Source organism: Tamandua tetradactyla, chromosome 10 (assembly GCF_023851605.1).
Source record: "Tamandua tetradactyla isolate mTamTet1 chromosome 10, mTamTet1.pri, whole genome shotgun sequence".
Classification (NCBI taxonomy): domain Eukaryota; kingdom Metazoa; phylum Chordata; class Mammalia; order Pilosa; family Myrmecophagidae; genus Tamandua; species Tamandua tetradactyla.
The window spans coordinates 56,693,182-56,715,396 of NC_135336.1; the positions used below are offsets into that span (position 1 = coordinate 56,693,182).

The following is a 22,215-nucleotide window of genomic DNA, read 5'->3' on the forward strand; positions in this document are numbered from 1 at the left end:
TAGAGCCACAAACTTCTAAAACTAGAGTTGCCTCCCTTCCTTCTGCAAGAAATCTATTTAAATGTGATTTATATGAAAAATGGGCTTCATCCTGCCCTCTATCTGAAAAGGACCTTCCAATTCCCGACAAGAATCAGGGAAAGTGTATACTTCTGCACAGTCAACAGATCAGTAAAATTGCATTTCCCTGTGATTAAAGAGGAACCATAATATTTTTTTGTTTTTCAAACCCAAACAGGTAATACGGAGACCCCAGTCTGTGGTTTCACTTAGCATTCCAGTGCTTTGACTATCACTCATAAGGAGAGCGGCCTCACTTGCATGTTGGAGAACCCAAGTCACGCTGCTTTTACTGACGTTAATTAGCAAAGATATGGTGAACAACCTCAGAAAGCAATGCAGTTTTGCATCAATTATTGCACAGATCATTGATTTATGTTATATATTGCATTTCTTTCAAGGAAAAAAAAGAAATTTAGCTGGGGTTCGGGGGGGTGCTGGGAAGAAAGAAGCAGTGTTGCATAACAGTAGATTTCCCTCAAGACTTCTAAACTGTATTTGTTTCAAAAGCTCTCAAAACCACAGCAACATGATTTTTTTTAGAAATGCCAGATCAAAATCTAAAAACTGTTTCAAATATTAGTTCCCTGTTCACTCCTTCCTTCCAACATCATAATATCCTTCCTAGATATCTTTGGGTTAGAGAAGGAGAACACTGGAATATATCAACAATAAAAACCAGTCCTTGTCATAATAGTTTGCAGTGAAGCAGAATGGAATTATTCCTTCCTGAGCCTGCCCATCCTGAAACTAATCCCTGTGATCAAAGTGGATTGAAGGGCAGTATATAGAAGTTGCAAACAGCCTATATTATGTCCTTAGGGAATGCTCAGGTATTCTTTTCTCCTATAAATTCTTCTTCCATCCAATACAAGCTTTGAATTTTGTAAGGAAATGCTCCTTCTTCCAATTGGGAGGGTTCACAATGTCATTTCTATAGATTTTACTGGTAAATGATTCATAGCTGTTAAAAACAATATCTATATACTATGAAAAACATAGCTGCTTTGCAATCAAATTGATGATTGTCAGCAGCAATAGTTGAATATTACAATATTTACCAATAGCGTGAGGTATCTGTGGGGTTGCCATGGAGAAGACTTCATTTTTTAATTGAGGTCAAAGATTTTTGTTTAACAGTTTACTCACAAGAAAGACTTGGCAGGAGGTATAGGATATAAGTACATATTTTAAGGCAGCATCAATTTGGATTAAATTTTGGGGGGTCTAGTTCACAATCTTAAATTTCTAAAGTAAATATACACTGTAAATATGTGTTAACTAGCATGGGTCCCAAAATTTCACTATGAAATTTCATAACAAATTCATTTCTAACAATGAATACATTTTAAATAACAAAGAAAACATGCAATAGTACTATTATCTCATATGTTATTACATCAAAGTTTGTGCTAAAAATCATTTTAATGGAGGATGAAAAAAGTGAAGATCAAACATCTATGTAAAATGGATTACTTGTTTTTAATCTAAAGTCAGTTACACTGATTAAAATAGAAATATATATTTCACATTTAAATATTATTGATACAGATTTTATAATATTCCTCATTATCTTCTACACTAGGAGGAATCCTTAAACTTAAGATGATGTGATCAAAGTCAGGGTAATATAATGAAAACTTAATTTTGAAGGCAACAAAATGAGCAATATTTCTTAGTAATCAAACACTTAAAAGCATTGTGCTGGTTTGAAAAGAGGTATGGACCCTAGAAAAGCCATGTTTTAATCTTAAATCCATTTTGTAAAGGCAGCTGTTTCTTCTAATCCCTATTCAGAACTGCATGTTGGAAACTGTAATTAGATCATCTCCTCGGAGATGTGACTTAGGGAGTTACATCTTGATGTGATCTTGATATGAGCTTGAGTGACCAAGATTGGTTGTTAAAATGGATTAAGTGGAGGTGCGTCTCCACCCTTTGGGTGGATCTTGATTAGTTCCTAAACCCTATAAAAGAGGAAACATTTTGGAGAATGAGAGCGATTCAGAGAGAGCAGAGAAGAATGACACAGCCACGAGAAGCAGAGAGTCCATCAGCCAGCACTTTGGAGATGAAGAAGGAAAACACCTCCCAGGAGATTCATGAAAGGAAGCCAGGAGAGAAAGCTAGCACATGATGCCATGTTCACCACATGTCTTTCCAGATGAGAGAGAAACCCTGACCCTGTTTGCCATGTGCCTTCTCACTTGAGAGAGAAACCCTGAATTTCATCGGCCTTCTTGAATCAAGGTATCTTTCCCTGGATGCTTTGGATTGGACTATAGACTGTTTTAATTTTTAAAAGCCACTCCATTTCTGGTATATTGCATTCTGGCAGCTAGCAAACTAGAACAAGCATATTTAGTAGCAAAAGATTATATTAAACCTCTAGTGATATGATCAGTTTTCCAATAAAAATCTTTGGAAAGTTTTACTGAAGAAATTACTAAAATTACCATGAAAGTTTAATGAGAAATCACATTTCATTTTTTTTCTGAGAAAATCATTATTTTGATACGTTGCATAAAATAACTGTGTTGAAATTATATATTTTACAATTACAATAATAATTCCATTTTATATCATCCAGGCATTATATCCACCACTCACTTCTATCATCTTACTCTGACTTCCTAATTGCTTGCTTACATTTCTATTTCTTGTTATTATCATTTCTTTTGAAGTCTAGTTATTACATAGACTAAGTTTCCATTCATTTGCTTGCTGAAATAAATGTTTTGGATACTTCTTTATCGTAGAGTATTATATGCTGTTGTGAAATAAGATAGATTTGCCTCGTTTTTAACATCCCCTAAAGCTTTTCCAATTTGGTAGCCATTAGTCATGTGGTAATCTGAATTTAAATCAGTTAAAATAAAAATCAAGCTTCCTTAGTCATACTAGCAATATTTCAAGTGTTTAATAATCACCCTTACTTAATGTAGTTAGTTTTCTGGACATTTACAGCAACTCAAGTTTACTATATTAATTGCTACCTCAGTCATTAAGAGATTTTTGTTACATCACATTTGGATCAAGGCATCTCCACCTCCTCATCCCCCAATTTATCATCTTTTTAGGCTCCAATCCCAGTTGTGCAGCTATGCTAGCATCTTCTTGATAGAACCTTCCATTGCATCATTTCCCAACTCCAAAAACGGTTTCTCTCCATGTACTGTTTAATTCAATACTAAGATTGCCATACACTCTTTCTCCTTTAGTTTTTTTTTCCCCCCTGGGGAGGTGGCACGATGGTGGCCTTATTCAAGTCTCATTACAAAGACAACCAGAATGCACATGGCTGCAGAGTTGGGAGGGCCCACCTGCCTGGCTTCTCAGAGGACAAGCGCCCCTCTGACATGGACGGAGAAGGCATGGCCAGGACTGAGCTCATTTTGGACCCCATGCCCAGGGTGCTTGTGGGGATTAAATGCATTTATGAAACTTCTTTCCACTGTTACTTATTCCTGGGGGAACCAGGGAGATGGTGAAGAAAGACAGTGGCCCAAGGGATGGGCCACCACAAATGGCTAGGAGGGAAGATAGTTCCCTAACAGTCCTGGGTGGGCTGGCCCCGGGGTCCAGGCTGAAGTTTCCAAGGAAGACAGCAGCTCCAGGGGGTGTCCAGAAGGGGAACAGGTACCAGGGAGGGGCACCCTAGGTGGCTCAGGAGTGCTCTGTGGGGCCAGGAACACCAGCATAGGGGTGGGCAGGGGCTGCAGCTGGCAAGGGACTAGAGTTGGTCTCCGGGGAAGCACGCAAAGTGGCCAAGAGGCCATCAATGGAGTCAATGTTGAGATCCAGCCTCCAGTAGGCTTTGCACAGAGGCAAGTCATTATCTTTGCAAAGACTTGAGCTTTTCCATCACCAGATATCCCAGGGAGAGACAGGAGCAGGCAGAGGCGAGAGACAGGAACAAGCAGAGGCGGCAGCTGGGGAGGGGGAAAAGCAAGACAGAGGCATAGTTAAGAAAACATTTGGGCAGCCATACTCTGCCCCTTCCCATGGTAGTGGGTGCAGAGCAGGGAGACCCACTCACAGACCTCAGGCCCCAGAGCACACTGGCCCTGGGCACCCACAGTTCCTCAGTGAGCCTTTATAATCCTACCCCGGAGAAGGAAAAAAGCTTGTTGGGGCAAGGGGATGAGACGGTCATGGCCTCTGTGTCCTCTGGACCCAGTCTTGATTTTCTGAGCTAAGGGGTGTGGAGGAGCAAGGCTTGCACCATCTCCAGCCTCAGTTTATCCCTATGTAAACAGGACAGAGACTGGTTGCTCAGAGCCCTTCCCATTCAAATGATCAGAGCTTTCCCAATCTCAAGTTGCCCCAAGGTCTGGGACTACAAGCCCTGCCCTCCTGCTGTATCCTGGTGCAGACACATAAGGGTGCTCCATCAACAGAGTTGAACTGAATAGAATCTGGTGGTCCCAGTGCTTGGGTCTGGCTTTCAAGACCATTCTCCCTTTGGGCTTTTTCCTCCTTCCCAGACCTGTCCCTACCCCCATACTGTGGAGATTTCAGTGCCATCCATATGGAATTGCAGCCCTGAGCCAGGCCTGGCAGTGGTGGCCAAGAGGAGCTAGGTCAGCCTCTGCCTATGTGTTTTAAGTATCAATTTAAAAGCTGAGAAGAGTAGTGCTGGCCCAGAAAGCCATACCCCACGAGAAAGGTTCTGGAAGAAGGTTGCCCAGCATCGACCAGGAGTGTTGGCTGCCCTCCTGCTGCTGGGTGACAGCAGGTAGCCCCCCCACCCCACTCCACTGTCCCAAAGGTACTGTCAGTCTCATGGCCCACCTACCCTGAGGCTCCATGATTGTCATCTCACTGCCTGGTGGAAAAGGCCGGGAACTCAGTAGATGGCAATGAATGATCTGTTGGTCCAACATTGTCACCAGAAGCTCTGCTCTGAAGCTGTGCGAGGACCAGAAAGGGTTTGGGAAAACAGAAGGAACTTCAGGCTGCCTTGTGGGAGCCAGGTGCAGGCTGACAGTTGCCCCTCTGGGTGGGGGCTGGGCCCTATCTGTATCTGGACAAGTAGTAGTCCTCCTCCAGCTCATGGAGGTTGATGGCAACATCATCCTGCAGCACCATGAGCTTCCAGTTGCACTCCTCCCACAAGGCCCACAGCGGCTGATTGTGCTGGTCAATGGCATCATTCACTGATGGGAAGTCACTGAGGATTAAAAACTGGTTGAGTTCGGATAGCAGCTTCATCAGGAACTCGTGGGCTTGGCCGATGCTGGGGGCTCATAGCTGCATCTTGTAGCTGTCTTGCTCAACCTGAGTGGCCCATGACACTTATGTCTCATCCTCAATCTTGGGCATGTTGATGATCTCAGTGAAATTGTCCATGATGGACTTGATATCATCCTTGAGCCGTTTGTTGTAAGACTGCAGCAGCTTCTCCTTGCTCTGTGGCAGGGGTCTTTGCTGGGCTGTGGTGGAGCCTCAGGTAGTGTGGAGGAGAGCAGAGGCCTGGGGGCCACCTGTCAGCACCTGCGCCTCTTGGCAACTCACCCAGTAGCCTATCTCACATGGTTGCTCTAGTGCCACTCCCCTCTCTTAGTTTTTAATGTGGTTAGTTATGTTGACTTTTTCTCTTCACTGTAAGTTTTTTATTTTATTGAGATAAATTATATACTCACATACCATATAATCATCCTAATTGTAAAATCAGTGGTTCACAGTATTATCATAGCTATGTGTTGCTCATCAGAATAGATTTTAGAACATTTTCATTACTCCAAAAAATATAAAAATAAGAATAAAAGTAAAAATAAAAGTGAGAAAGTACATCTAAAACATCCCATATCCTCTTCCTGCCACTATTTATTTATTTTTTGTCTTTTTTTCTCTTACTCATCTATCCATACACTAGATAAAGACACTGTCAGTCACAAGACTTTCACAGTCACATGGTCACACATAAAAGCTCTGTAAATAGTCGGTCATCTTCAAGAATCAAGGCTATTGGATTACAGTTCAACAGTTTCAGGTATTTCCCTCTAGTTACTCCAAAATAACAAAAACTGAAAGAGGGTATCTATATACTTCATAAGAATAACCTTCAGAATCACCTCTCAGCTCTATTTGAAGTCTCTCAGCCACTGAAACTTTGTTTCATTTCTCGTTTCCTTTTTGATCAAGAGGTCTTTCTCACTCTCCCAATGCCAGGGCCAGGGTCATCCCCTGGAGTCATGTCCGACATTGCCAGGGAGAATTACACCCTGGGAGTCAGGTCTCACATGGTGGGGATGACAATGATCTCACCTGTGGAGTCAGCTTATAGAGAGAGGTCACATCTGAGTAACAAAAGAGGTTCTCTGGGGGTGACTCTTAGGCATAATCCTAACTAGGTTTAGCTTCTCCTTTGCAGGAATAAGCTTCATAGAGGCGAGCTGCAAGATTGAGGGCATCAAATTTGCAGTCTCCAATGATTGCAAGAATATCAGGCTGTCCCCAGGTAGGGAAGTTTAATATTTCCATCTTTTCCCCAGTCAAGGGGAACTGAAAATACTTTGTAATCTTCTTTCCAGATTATTCTGGGATTTATCAGGGCATCCTACCAACTTGTACAAACCAACAAGATCTCACTCCATATTCAAGGTTGCATGTAATTATGGTGTTCAAATAAGATGACCATGCAAGTTAGATTAGATAGTGTGCTACTGAAAATATAAATTTTACATCAAATAAACATCATTTCCTTTGATCTCACACAGAAGTTGGTTTTAAACTACAGTCAATTTCATCCTTTACCCTTTAGCTTGCTTTACCTTAGTCCTAACTGGATCAGTTTCATTCATATCTCTAGTTTAAGTCTGATCACTTTTTTAGTCTTTTTAAAAGTCACTGAATAGAGTAATGCTGACTTTCATAACTGTAGAACACTAGCTCTGAGTCTGACGTGTTACACAAAAACCTGAAGTTCCAGGAAACAATCAGGTTATACACAAAGAGCTCAGCATCTCAGAGTTTAGAAATGACAGTTGCAACTCCAGAATAGATGTGACTGCTATAAGAGATTATAATTTCATAACCTTTACGAAATTATGATACAATAGGCCTTTACCTGCTAACCAACAGTCTTGAATTCTATTCTCAGTGTTTGCACATTATAATTAATTCATATTAGTGAGACATAATAATATTTGTCTTTTAATTGATGGCTTATTTCATTCAATATGCTGTCCTCAAGTTTCACGCACCTAGTTGCATGTCTCACAACTTCATTCCTTCTTTCAGCCGCTCAACAGTCCACTGCATGTATTTGTATGCATACACCACAGTTCCCTCTTCCATTCTTTAGTCAGTGTACCCTTAGGTCACCTCCATCCACCCCATCCCCCAGCATCCATTGCAAATCATGATACCAGTGTGCAAGTGTCCATTCCTGCCCCTGCTCTCAATTCCTTCAAGTATGTACCTACCTGCAAGGTTGCAGGATCACATGTGGTAGCCCCACTCCAACCGTTTGTGGAGCCACTGCACTACCATCCAGAGAGCCTGCACTGCTTTACTTTCCTACCAACAGTGAACAGACACATCTCTCTCTCCACATTTCCCCCAGCACTTGCATCTCTCTATTCGTTTTTAAACAGTTGTATTCGCACATCATATACTCCAATCTAAGTAAAAACTCAGTGGTTCCTGGTATAATCACATAACCATGCCTTCACCATTGTAATCTGTATGAGGGCATTACATTGATTTTCGAAGATTAATTCAACCTTGCATTTTGGGGGGATGAATCTCACTTGATTTTGGTGTATTATCTTGTGGAATTTGATTTGCTAGTATTTTCCTAAGGATTTTTGCCTCCCTGTTCCTGGATGTTGTTGCTTTTAATGTCTTTGTGAAGTTTAGTTTGTCTCATATAACCAGTTGAGAAGTGTTACTTCCTCGTAGATTTTAAAAAAGAGGTGCATATGAAGTTTGTGCATGATTAGTACTTCTTTATTACTTCCTTAAATGATAGCTAGAATGAACTAGTGTGGCCATCTGGAACATTCTTTTGAGAATTTTTAAAATTAGTTATGATAAGCTGCTTTCTCAAAGAATTGTTCCCTTTCTTTTAAGTATTTCAATTTATTGTATAAAGTGTTTCATAAAATTCTCGTATGATGTCATCTCTATTATTCTTTATACTGGTCATTTGTGCTTTTTCCTTTTTTAATTAAACTACCTAGATGTTTATCAATATAATTAACCTTTTCAAAGACCAACTTTTGATTATTTTATTTTTTCTTCTGGTCTGTTTTCAATTTCACTGTTTTTTCTATTACCTTTATTACCTTTTTTCTGCTTATGTTGAATTTAATTTGCCTTTCTCTTAATAGCTTCTTAATATGAAGATTATATCATTGATTTTAAATCTTTTTTCTTTCCTAATGTAGAATTTTAAGTGATAGTTTTTTCTATGACCCCTGCTTTGGCTCCATTCTACCATTTTTAATATATTGTGCTTATAATGCCATTCAGTTAAAAAATCTTTTCTAATTTCTCTTGTGATTTTTTTGTTTTGCCCTTGGGAGTTTTAGAATTGTATTGCTTCTTTTCACATATTTGAATATTTTCTTATAGTTATTGAATTCCACTTGAATGCTGTTTCTTTGTATTTTTAAAATTTTAAAATATATCTTAGACATTGTAAATGATATGCTAAAGGGTCGTGTCTTAATTTTATCCTTGGTCTGAAATCCCTCCAGACAATTATTGGCTAACTATTGCAAGAGGCAACCAGTTTAAAATAGGGACACATCTTCCAACTCACTATTCCCACAATTATATGTTCCTTTCCCTTGAGTCTACTTAACTCATCTATGCCCTCAGTTTAGTAATTATAGGCTTTTTATTCTGACACCTCTCATCCAACATTCCACATATAGTCCCACTAAGATCCTTCCTACCAATTTCTGGAGAAGCTCTTGGCTTTGACCTAGAACTCCACATAATAAGCAAAGAGTAACAAGTGTACGTAATTCTCTATTTCTGCCCCTCACCAGTTTATAGCTTATTCGATATTCCCTTAAATCATAGTCCATCATTTATACTCCATAGATGGATCAGCCACAAACACCTCCTAAAATTAGTAAAGGGTTTTTCCTTTAATATTTTCTGTATAGTCCAATCAGAATTTTTGTGCCTTGGAAAACCAAATATAATTTCCTATGCACCAAAGAGTCGGCTATATACTTTTCATATTTTCTGCTGAAATCAGATTATAGGCAGTTTGCTTTATGCGTACAGTTAAATAACAGCCACACTTAAAGTACTTTTTTGATTTTGCTGATGAATCCAAGAGTGCCACAAGAATGTCATGAGAAAGGGACTGGAGGATTTACTAAAGTTAACGATACCTTTCCAGAAATTCTGAAAAATCATTCTCTTGAGAAAATTAAAACCACAAAAAGGGAGAGTATCAAATTTCTTTATCATTAAGTATTCCAGTGATGTGTCCAACTAAGCCCTTTTTAGAATTAAGGAGGAATGGAGTTTCATGTACTGTTTGATCTACATTGCTACATTCTTCCTTTTTTTTTTTAACATTTCTCACCACTTTAAATTTCTGTTATTGTTATTTGTCATGTTGTAGGTATCTTTAATCATTCTTGTACATTTGGAATCTTTCCTGGGACAAGATAACAATATAAATATGCATTTACTTTACTTCTCTCAGCTTCAGTCACCTTCCCTATATACTAGGAAGAATAATTCCTATATTATAAGACTTTCATGACAATTAAATAAGAAAACATATGCAAAACATCTAGCAATGTGTTTAGACCATAGTAGCTATTAAATACTTACCGACTTTCTCCTCTGCCTCATTTAATTTTTGCTTTTGGCCATATGGGTTCTATTAATGCCTCTGTCTTCCGTATTGGTAGACTAAATGATGCCAGGGAAACTTCCACTACCTAATGTCTGTGATTTTAAACTAGTTTCATTTATTTAATTATTTTTTTCCTAAACCCTTAACAATCCAATTTTTCTTTCTAACATATTATTTTACTTACTCAGAAGTCCTTGAGTGAAAACATTTAGGGAAACTGATTTTTTAAAATGAATTTACAAATTTAATGTTTTATTCTTTTGCTCCCATTTTCCAATCTGTCAAACACATCTGTTTTGCTTTTGCCTCAGTGGGTTCTCTGCAGGAGTCTACTGCTTGACATGATTTTCCTAGCAATCTCATTTTCATCTCCTACCCTGGCAGCTACCTTCTGAAAAGCTTTAAGATATTTTACAGATTTTTCCTTTAGCGACTCTTTAGAGACTGCTTTATTTGAGTAGGATTCCTGAATTAAATCATATGCTTGAGTGTATTTTTAACATCTACACCCAGTCTTATTCTTAAATGAATAATTTATGTTTTGTGGATCCTGTTTGAAGAAGGTCCCCTGATCAAGGAAGTTGCAAAGTTGCATCTCCCTCCAGGAGAAAATTCTGAGCAATCTTAACTCTTGCCAAGTTTAGGTGATGGTACCACTGAGCTCTAATGCATTAAGAAATGTGCTGTTGCCTTAGGGTGCCTTCTGGCTGGAAAGGTGATGTCAGGTTCCTTTGAGTCTCAGAATTCCAAAAGTGACTGCATTCTCTCAGTGGAAACAGAAATAGGAATTTCTGACTCACAGTTATTTTACCACCTGTAAGCTCCACTTTTTATAGCAGGCCATCATCTTAGATGATATATGGCATTTCCCACTTCAGAACAGCTTCATCACATTTTCTTCTCTACCACTGCAATGTGATCCAGAGTGGCAATCATTCATTTTAATAATCCTACTGAATTATAAGTATTTTATAGCCTGTGGCATCCTCTTTGAGTTCATTCCCTCCCTAAGCAGAATCATCAACCCTCTTTTCTGTGTTCTTTATGCATATTGCACATGCTTCTGACTTATCACTTTGATCTAACCTTTATCTTTAGCTTCTACCACATCATGACCTGTGGGAGTTTGAAGCTGTATGTATCCCCCAAAATCATGTTCTTAAGTTGAATCCATTCCTGTGGGTATAAACCCATTGTAAATAGGATCCTTTGGTGAGGTTGCTTCAGTTAAGGTGTGAATCACTTCATTAAGGACAGGCCTTAATCTTATTATTGGAGACTTTTATAAATGAAATGAATACAGAGAGAAGCAGGAAGTTGAAAGCAATGTAAGCTAAAAGAGAAGGGAAAGACAAGCAGATGCAGCCATGTGCCTTGCCATGTGGGAGAAAAGCCAAGGATCTTTGACAGCTGGCCTTTGGAAAGAAAGCATCACCCTAATTGTGCCTTAATTTGGACATTTTCTCAGCTTCAGATTTTGAGCTAATAAACTCCCTTTGTTTAAGCCAAACTATTTCATGGTGTATTAGTCAGGGTTCTCTAGAGAAACAGAACCATCAGGAGATATCTGTAAATACGAGATTTATAAAGTTGTGTCTCACACAACTGTGGGGATGCAAGAGTCCAAAATCCATAAGATAGGTCAGGAGATTGACAACTCCAATGAAGGGTCTTAATAAACTCCACAGGAAAGGCTGACTGATTGAAGAAGAAATGAAAATTCTGTCTTCTCCCTTAAAAATCTTCAACTGTTTGAATCAAAGCCACCTGGTTGGATTCTTTAGTTTGTGGAAAACATACCCTTAATTTATTGTAGATGTAATCAGCCACAGATGCAATCAACTGACTGATGATTTAATAAACCAGCCTTCTAGTGTATCAACCAGCCATAAAATATCCTTGCCATATCCGTTAGGCCAGTGCTTGCCTGACCAGACAACTGGGCACTATCACCTGGACAAGTGGGCACTTGAACCTAACCATCACACATGGTATGTGGAGACAGATTTGGAATTGGGTAGTGAGTATAGACTGGAATAATTGTAAGATGCTTGATAGAAAAAAGCCTAGATTGTTTTGAAGAGACTATTCGTATAAATATGGATGCTAAAGGCACTTCTCATGCAGGCTTACAAGATGATTGTGTCATTGGAAACTGAAAGAGAGGTAATCCTTGTTTAAAAGTGGCAGAGAACTTGGCAAAGTTGAATTCTGATATCACATGGAAGGCAGAATTTGAAAGCAATGAGCTCGAATATTTAGCTGAAGAGATTTTCAAGCCAAGTGCGAAAAGTCCCACCGTTTTTTGTTTGTTTGTTTGTTTTCCCTTGTAGCTTATAGTAAAATGCAAGAAGAGAAGGATAGGCTGAGAACTGAACTCCTGGGCACAAAAAAAAACAAAAACTGATAGTTTGGAAAATTCTGAGTTTTTTGAAAGCGAGTCACCAGAGACTAGTGATCCATATGAGGGTTTAACTGAACTTGAATCCAGTCAGTCAGTTTCAGTGTGAGTCAAGAATTGAAGTCCAATTATTCAGGAACGATCTGTGAAATGTTCTTTTGTCTGATGGATTGGACCCCTCTGTACTAAACGCAGAACTGACAAGTTTGTTGTTGTTGTTGTTTTGTGAGATCTGTGGAATGGAACCACTTCCAGCCTACACTAAGAGGACAGAAAAGAGATAGACTGAAGGAAAAATCACTTCAAGGCAGGACTATGGAAGATGAGGTCTGGACCAAAGACATCATCTTGGTCCTAGACAGAGTACCCACTCATGTGAGTGGAAAGGTTGATTCTGCCTTAGCATTTGGAGAAGGCAGGATTTTCAACCCACTGTTCAGGAAGAATGCTATCACCCTTATCTTCTCAGATGCCTGGGGGATTGTGGAGAGTCTGGATATCATTTAATGCTTGATGAGGGTGCAATCTAGAGCCTGGTTTCCATCCTGATGTTTGAAAAGTATACAGCCTTCATTCCAATGCTCAGAGAGTGCATGATCAGTTTATAAGAGGTTGGTTGTGAGGAGGGCTGCTGCTTCATCAGGCACAGAGGACAAAACATAATTCTATAGATGACTGGGTTTTAGTGTACTATTCTGCCAAAATGTAGATATCATAAAATGGGTTGACTTTCAACAATGGGAATTTATTAACTTGCAAGCTTAAAGTTCTCTGGCTGTGAAAATGTCTAAATTAAGGTCTCATCAAGTGAAGAAGACCAGCTGCTGGCAATCTAGGACTCCTCTGTCACATGGTTAAGCATACACAGTGTCTTCTGGTCTCTCTCTTCTTTTCCAGGATTTACTGCTTCAGCTTATTTCTTCTGTAGCTTTCTCTCTCTTTGAATTTCATTCATTTATAAAGGACCCCTGTAGGAGGAGTAAGGTTCACCCTAAGCCACACTTACTAAGGTAATCTAATCAAAATGTCCTCCTTAGAATTGGTTTGCCCCTACAGAAATGGATTCACTTTAAGGACATACTTTTCTAGCATTCATACAAACTTCAAATCATCACACTCTCAGACCATGAAATCTAATGGACTTTGTCCTGTAGGGTTTCAGAATGGTTTGTGACCCTTGACCTCTGTTTTCTTTTTAATTTCTCCCTTCTGGAATGGGAATGTTTATCCTATGCCCATCCTTCCTTTGAATATTGGAAGCAGATAATTTTCATGGGTAAACACATGGAGGGAAATTGTGCCTCAGGGCAAACCATACTAATGACCAATTCTGATGAGACATTGTACCGTGCATTTTTATGAAACGACTTAAGGCTTTTGGGATATTGTGATGGAATGAATGTATTTTTAAATTTTATTTTATTTTTAATTTTTTTGGAATGAATGTATTTTGCATGCAGAAAGAATATATCTTTCAGGGGAGTCAAAGAGTTGAGTGTGTTGGTTTGAAACTGTATGTAACCCAGAAACACATGTTTTTATATCTCATCCATTTCTGTGGCTGTAAAACCATTGTGTGCAGGGTCTTTTGATGAGAGTACTTCAGTTAAGGTGTGAGCAACCTCATTAAAGTTGAGTCAGTCCTACTGCTGGTGTCCTTTATAAATGGAATGAATACAGAGGGAGAGAGAGGGAAAGCCATAGAAGCAAGAAGCTGAAAGCAATGTAATCCATAAAAGAATAGAGAGATTAGCAGATGCCATCATTTGCCTTGCCATTTGGCAGAGGAACCAAGTACTTTTGGCAGCTGGTCTTTGGCAAGAAAGCATTGCCTTGATGATGCCTTGATTTGGAGATTTCCTAGGCCTCAAACCATAAATTAATAAACTACAATTGTTTAAGCCAATGCATTTCATGGTATCTGCTTTAAGCAGTCTAGGAAACTAAACATGGCCTAATTGGATGTGTGTAACTACTTTCTGACTCCTATCTTTTTCCTTCTCCAATCCAACCCCTACACTGCTATTGATATACTTTTTTAATGAACATTGCTAATTAGATTATTTCCCTTAAAAATCTTTGAGTATAACCCCTGTTATCTAAAGACAAAGTATCTGTTTCTTGATATTCCATGAAAGGTTCTTTGCAATGTACCATACTTCAAAGTCTAAAGGTCTTTCATGTTCTATGAGTTTATATTTTGTCTCCTCTCTCTGGAATGCCACATTGCTTGTCCCATCAAGATTCTACCTTTAAAATCAGTACAAATGCCAACCCTCCCATCATCCCATACATCTGCACTCTCCCACCAATTTATTACTTTTACATGTTTCTGAATCGCTATTTACATAGTCCTAATATATGGCATAACAATTTGTTTTTACACTTCTCTTCAAGTTAAAGAAAGAAGCCTTGGAAAAAACTTTAAAAGGTAGCATATCTTTTCATCTCCAGAACATAGCACAGATTCTACTATGTGGTATATGCTTGCTGAATCATTGAGTGCTGGAAGAGAGTAGTGGGAAGCAAATAAACAATATAATATATTAGTATTTAAGTTAAAATATATCTTAGGAACGGGTGTATTAAAAATAGAGCAAAACAGACTTCTGGGAAGAATTAGGATAAAAATAAAGGGAAGGAGGAAAAATAAGGTGCTGAGTGAGGTACTGAGTGGTATCTAGGGAAAATAAAAAGAAATAAAAACGTAAGGAGGGGTTTAGAGTTTTGTACAAATGTGTCCAATCAAGCCTGTAGCTTTCAAAATTTTAAGCTTGCTTTCTCTCACATGTCTATCTTATTAGGGAAAATGTAATAATGTGATTCATTTAGCCAGATAGCTACTTGGCAGTGCCTTTCTACAATTCTTAGATAATTAACTTAAAATTCATCAAGGACTCAATAAAGTGGAGCCTTACTCCCTTAGTATCACATTTGAGTTGGCCAAGGGTCAATTTTCAAACTACCTGCTACTTAGATGACTTTCCACAAGAGGATTAGGCCTGCAAATATTGGAGAGAATAACAGTTAAAGTACCGCTTGCCTAAAATGGGGTGGAGTAGAAAAAGAAGGAATAAAAAAATGACAAAATATTACACATTTTGTTTGAGAAACTGAACATAGAGACAGAAGCTTTGTGTTGAGTCCTGAATTTGCCAGTATCTCATCATGAAATCTTGGATAAATCTTTTAATCTCCTTAGTTCTCATCAGTAAAACTAAGGTGCTGGTGCCTTACAAGATTGTTATGGTGATTAAACTATTATGCATGTAAAAGTAACTTGTAGATTTTAATACACTATGTCAATGTAAATATTTTATTTTTTACAATTTGCCTGCAGTGTCTTTGCCATAAAAAGTTGAAAAGAACATAAGTTAAGTGTATAACAGTAAAAATAAGTCACATCACTCTTGCTTTAGATAATTCTGTACTTGTTGATGCGGCAAAGCACTTGTTCATAACACCAAAAGAAAATAAGTGAAGGAGAGCTTAGGCTTTCCTCTTAAAGTTCAGAAATTACTTTAATTTCTCTTCAGTGTTATGCTTTCCCCCAGGCAGTTTAGAATGCCGTATCCACTTAGAGCAGACATATTGTACAGTGAAACTGTGCAAAACATTCAGGAAAATGCTCATCTGAGACATAAGCACTTCTTGTTTCCTGCTCATATTTTCAATAAAGCCATATTAATTCAAGTTAAATTACTCAAAATGTGACTAAACACATACTTGGTAAGGCAATATAAAACGGAAGTGTTTCCTTTTAGTTTGAGAGAGAGAGAGAGTATGAAGGCATTCTGGAGTTTCTTTATTTATCTGACTATCTCAGGGATGGAGCTAATTAAGTTACCATTGAACTTATATCTGCCAATTCTCATAATCCATGCCAAGCTCTCTTTGCTACCATGTCCCAGGTCTTCCTGCCTTTATTTATTTTTTCATTTAAGGTGTACAAAAATTATTTCCTTTCCTACTCTTCCTCTCAACTTCTCATTTTTCTTGTCTTCTCCATTGAGGGAGAGAAGCCACAAAACAGGAAATTATTTTGGCACATCATACTCATGCCAGGATAAACAATTGTCTTTAAAATTAATGGGGAAATATACTAACATCCACTTTCTTTCCCATTCATGGTCCCCAATGTACAAAGAGGACTAAAAAGATTCATCAACTCTTTGGACAGTTTTATTCCTATTCACGTGGGAATCAGCTTTTAAATGTATCAACAAGAAATATATTTCCTCATATCTGTTTTAATACATATTGCTCAAAAGTTTAATTTTTTAAATGTTTGCTTATTAATATAAAATCATGAGAAGTTAATAGATACAAGTGTCTAGATTGGTAAATATCATGTATTAACTAAAAAGACGTTAAATTCATTTAGGACTGAGTACACGTTTGCTTCTTTTTCTGGGTATGCCAAAGTGCCAAGCACTCAGAATAGAAGTTTAATAAGCAACACATTAAATTGAGTTAATTTTTTTCTTATTGATACCATATTTATTTGTCTTCCCTCTGTCAAATACTGAGCCAGCCATTTTCCCCAGGCTGCCTGGAGAGGTATAGGAAAGGGAACACACAGGATAGATGAGGCACAGAAGATAAAATAATTATGGGATATGGAGTGGCTCCTTCACAAAATGAAAAGGATGAGAAAGGCCACCATCAGGCAAAAGAGCCCCTGGCCTCAGAGAGGGCAAAGCTCAGAATGGTGTATGTAAGAGAAGAGTTGTTGCTTCAGAGAAGGATTCCTGGCATAACCAATGATGAAGCTCCCCAACCCTAGAAACAGCCACCTCAATTTTGGCAGCCCCAATCCCAATGAACTTGGCTGCTGTGTCAAGGTCCCTAGAGATGGTGCTGGGTTGGAAGCTGCATCTGGGAATAAGTGTGGTCAGTGAGCATGGAGCTGCCAAGCTGCTGAGTTCCCATCTGTCAGCATCTTGGATTGTTTCAGCAACACTATAGAGTCAGCTCAGCAGCTGAGAGGCGCTCCTGACCCGGGAGGGAGAGGAGAAGAACTTGGTGCAGGTATACATTTTCAGAGAGTGAGGGGCTGCAGAAGGAGCACTGCTCCCAGCGTAGAGAAGACAGAGATGGGATGATAACTTGCATTAAATTTAACCTATCTTCTAATTCAAGAGAAACATGTGAATCACAGAAATGGTATCTACTTCAGGTGAGAGCATGCAGTAATCTAAGGGGAATAAAAATCAAGAATATTTGCCTATAACTGTCTTGTTTAAAGCATAACTGATAAGAGGTTTTCTAGATGAAAGGCTCATACAGTAATGTTAAGTAGAGCTAACTGGCTAAAATGTATCATTTCCATAACTCTTCCTCATTTTCTTCTCATCTTTTGGTTTTGATAGAAAGAGGGCCCAAACATCACAACAGCTACAAGTATTTGACTTATGGAATCTTTTTACACATTGGTGCACAGCAGACATATGCAAGGACACCAAGTGTTGGCTACCTTGACCATGTTTTCAGTATAGCTGAAAGTAAATGCTTACTTGTAGAATAACTCTAATCTTATTTTTTTGCTTTCCCTTTTATTATGAACAAGTTGCTGACCAAGTTATCATGTATTAATAACCAAGTTTTTTATTGACCAAGTTATTACGTATTGTTACCCACAAAGTGACAATCTTTTGGGAAGAGAATGATGTTGATCCTTGCTTTGATGCCATTTGGGGATATGCTGTAACTGAACGTTTCAGCCTGTAACACAGTACGTACTGAACATCATGTCAAGACAGCCCATACAAATGAATTCTGATTATGTAATATTGCTCGAAAGTTTTAAACAGTTGGCAAGACACTGTTTCAAAAACACTTTATAATTGAATACAAAAAATGCTCTTAGGGTAAATAATGTGTTTTGCACAGTTGGATTTCAGTGTGAATTTACCAGAGTCTAGCTTGAGAAAGGGTGTGCAACTATATGAATTATGTACACCGAGCATTCCAGTCCTTTGTGCATATTTACAAATCCCCACATCCTCTTCACACCACAGCTGGTGCTTGTTTCCACCACTGAGTTTTAAATAATTCAGTGCAATTCTTGAGAAATGGGGAATGTTTTGCATAATTTTGAAGCTTGATTACTATCTGTACCAAATGTTGCTGATCAGCAAGACGGCCTCAATGGACATAGTGAAAATTCCCTTTAAATTGAAATTCAAAACAAATTCATTATCCCAAAATCTTAAAAAGAGGAAAATCATCACAACATAATTTTGAATTTAACATAGCAAAATTATGAAGATAGATTCTCAGTGCATTGTGAGAAAGAGGCCTATTTTGTGGGCTTTGCTTCTGAGCTATTAACAAGGAATAAGACTTCCTTGGTGTAACATATTCGAAATTATGTCAAAATTTACCACTTCTTTTTTGGTGGTAATGTTCATTCTTTAATGGGGCCTCCTCTCTCTCTTTCCATCCCCAAGAATTTTTATTAACATAAAAGTAAAAATTATTTTGCAAAAAGTAGTAAACATCTCATTTGAATACTCTTTGTATAAAGTTTTATTTGTAATTAAAGAGAACCCAATTCTTTAACTATATGAAAGGCAAATATAGCACAAGACTCATAAAAGATATCAAGGAGTACTTGGTATAGGAATAAGTTATTTCTAATATGAAAAATGATTACACTTTTGAGCATACTAAGAGACAACTCAGGTTCAGAAAAAAAGGAAAAAAAGTGAACCAAAGAAAAGAGATGTTAGCTAGGGAAATTACTACCTCTAAGCATTTTCCTTAAGACATTAGATTTAAAGGAGGGGCTAACTCTTATACATTATGCACAGGGTCCTAGAAGATGGAAACTGGGTTTGAGGGTTGTGGGAAAGAAATCACAGACATCAATTAGTCCTACTCAGAAGCGTTACTATCAGAAAGGATATAGTATTCATGAGTGAGGACAGCTTTCTTAGTTCTATCTTCTGTCTCTTAAATGAATAGGGCAGTAGTCAGTAAGTCAAGCAGGGTAAATAAACCTCTAGATCTGAGAAGAAACTATGAACAAATGGCTGTCCTTATATCTGCTGGAATGGTCAGATCAATACACATGAAAAAAAAAAAAACACAAAAAAACCCTCTATGCTATATAAAACAATAATTCTGCTACTCGAGAAAGTCCTGTCAAAGAGGTCTAGTTATCCAGAGGATTTTGAATCCTGAAATTTTTAATGCATCACATTTATGCAATATTTCTGCTACATTTGAAAGGCACTTTATGATATCTCCCACTATCTTTGCCTATTCTCCAGTACCTGGAAATTTCCTTGTTATGTCTACATAGAGGTTTTCCCAGAAAAGATGCTATGGCCAAGCATACTGTCTTTTCGGGAGCATGAAATTTATTAGATTTATCCCATGTGAATTTGCTAATCTGCATGGATATCCCATGAAGGGAGGGCATATTTATTTATTCAGTGACTTATCCCAAGCAATACCTGTTCTAGTTTGCTAGCTGCCAGAATGCAATATACCAGAAACAGAATGGCTTCTAAAAAGGAGAATTTAATAAGTGGGTAGTTTACAGTTCTAAGGCCGAGAAAATGTCCAATTAAAACAAGTCTATAGAAATGTCCGATCAAAGGCATCCAGGGAAAGATACCTTGGTTAAAGAAAGCCAATGATATTCAGCGTTTCTCGCTCATCTGGAAAGGCACATGGCGAACACAGTCACAGTTTCTCTCTTGGCTGGAAGGGCACATGGTGAGCAAGGGATCATCTGCTACTTTCTCTCCTGGCTTCTTTTCTCATGAAGCTTCCAGGAGGCATTTTCTTTCTTCATCTCCAAAGGTCACTGGCTTGTGGGCTCTCGTGGCTATGTTGTTCTGTTCTGCTCTCTCTGAATCTCTTATTCTCCAAAATGTTTCCTCTTTTATAGGACTCCAGCAAACCAATCAAGACCCACGAAATGGGTGGAGACATGTCATCACCTAATCCAGTTTAACAACCACTCTTGACTAAATCACATCATCCAGGGAGATGATCTGATTACAGTTTCAAGCATACAGTATTGAATAGGGATTACTCTACCTTTATGAAATGGAATTTTGATTAAAACATGGCTTTTCTAGGGGGCATACATCCTTTTAAACCAGCACAATACCTGAACAGAGTAAGCCCTCAATAAATATTCATTGAATAAAATAAAAGAATGGGGGTAGCATGGTGGAGTAGGGAGCTCAGTCTGTCCTCCAAGGCAGCTAGTAAATAGTCAGGAATTTGCTGAAACCACATTTTGGGGTACCAGAAGAAGACTCTTCACCATCCAAGGAAGAGCAGAAGGAAGAGACTGATACACTGTCGTGAAGATCGTGACTAGAGCTCACCACACTGTGGAGGCTGATGCTCACTCTCGTATACATGGCATGCTGCACCAGGATCTAGGCCCTGGCTGGAAATAAAAGTCCCTTTCTCCAAGAATGGTGAGGGACATAGCCAAATACTGATCACAACTTTTGTTTAACAAACTCAGGTCACTGGGGCCTGGCTCTGAGGGCAGCTATAGTTTCAACCAACTGAGGACAGAAGACAGCTAGTAGCCTCTGTTTGAACCCCACCTCTGACAGGTGGAAGCAGAGGTGATTTAGAGACAGAGTGCCTTCTTGGAGTTGCAGAGGACAGGTTACTCTTTTCTAAGAACAGGGGTGGGGATGGGGGGAATGGTCCAGTAGTGATTGCAACTTTTGATTAACAAATGTGGATCAACAAGTCCTAAAAAGAGCCTGCAGCCTTTGTTTCAACTCCACTTTTGAAGGAGTGTAAGTAGGGCTGATTTAGAGGCAGAGTGCCTTCTTGGGGCTATGGGAAATAGTCACTTAAGGTAGCCCTTGCCCAAGATGGGGGTGGTGGTGGTGTCATGGCTAAACACTGATCATAGCTTTGGATCAGTGAATTCAGATCACTGGCTCTCATCTCTGAGCTACAGTTTCAACCCACCCCAAAAAAGTGGCTGACAGCCTCTGTTTCAACCATGCCACCAGTAGGGGTGGAGTTGTTTAAGACTTAAAAGCCAAGTATACCTTAGCACTGTGGGGAACAGTTTACTGAAATGTACAATCTGCTGGGCGGACCTGGAAAGCAGATTTGGGGGACCACCTAAGAGAAGTATGGCCTCTTTCTGGGTCCCCTTCCCAAGGTACTTTGGAACTGACCTATACTACTTTGCCAGCTTTTGGTCCAATTTTGATGGAGAAATACTGATTTTGAAAAGTTCCCTCCAGGGTGACCCTCCTCCCAAAATTTACCCTCCAGGAAAAAGTAGCTAGAGACAAGAAAAGGAGTGTTTAAAAATATAGAGTTAAATAAATAAAAACAAAATTGAACAGATCAACATTTCCAGAGAAGGAAAAGGGGAAAGGAAACTTTCTTCTGGGATGACCAATTACACAAATATTGCAATTACAAAAATTGTACCATAATCAAGGGCAAGGATGAGATCAATAAGAGCTGGGAAAATCTGATCAGCTAAACATAAGCAACTCAACAGGTCTGGAATAAGCTGAACCAAGTGTCAAAGAATTGCCTTGGCCCAAAGATAATCAATAAGATAACCCTTGGTCAGAGAGAAAAGCTGACCTTCAGAGTAAACTTATCAAGATAATCAGATGCCTAGACATCAGCAAAAATTTAAGTGAGATATTTTCATGGTCAGCTTCAAGTGTCAACTTGGCCCAAGTGGTGGTACCTGTTTGTCTGGTTTGGCAAGTGCTGGTCTGTCTGTTGCTATGAGGGCATTTCATAGAATTAAATCATGATCACGTCAGCTGCATCCACTGCTGATTCCATTTGTAATCAGCCAAGGGGAGTGTCTTCTGCAATGAGTGATGCTCAATCTAATCACTGGAAGCTTTTTAAGGAGGATTCAGAAGAGAGAGGCTCTCTTCCTGCTTCAGCC

At 38.7% G+C, this 22,215-nt stretch overlaps 2 pseudogenes; both read right to left on the reverse strand.

Annotated features, from left to right (window-relative positions):
• Positions 1-3,726: 3,726 nt before the first annotated feature.
• On the reverse strand, positions 3,727-16,425 carry LOC143647673 (mediator of RNA polymerase II transcription subunit 22-like; annotated as a pseudogene).
• A 504-nt stretch (positions 16,426-16,929) lies between these two features.
• LOC143647674 (uncharacterized) lies at positions 16,930-17,238 on the reverse strand (annotated as a pseudogene).
• Positions 17,239-22,215: the final 4,977 nt, after the last annotated feature.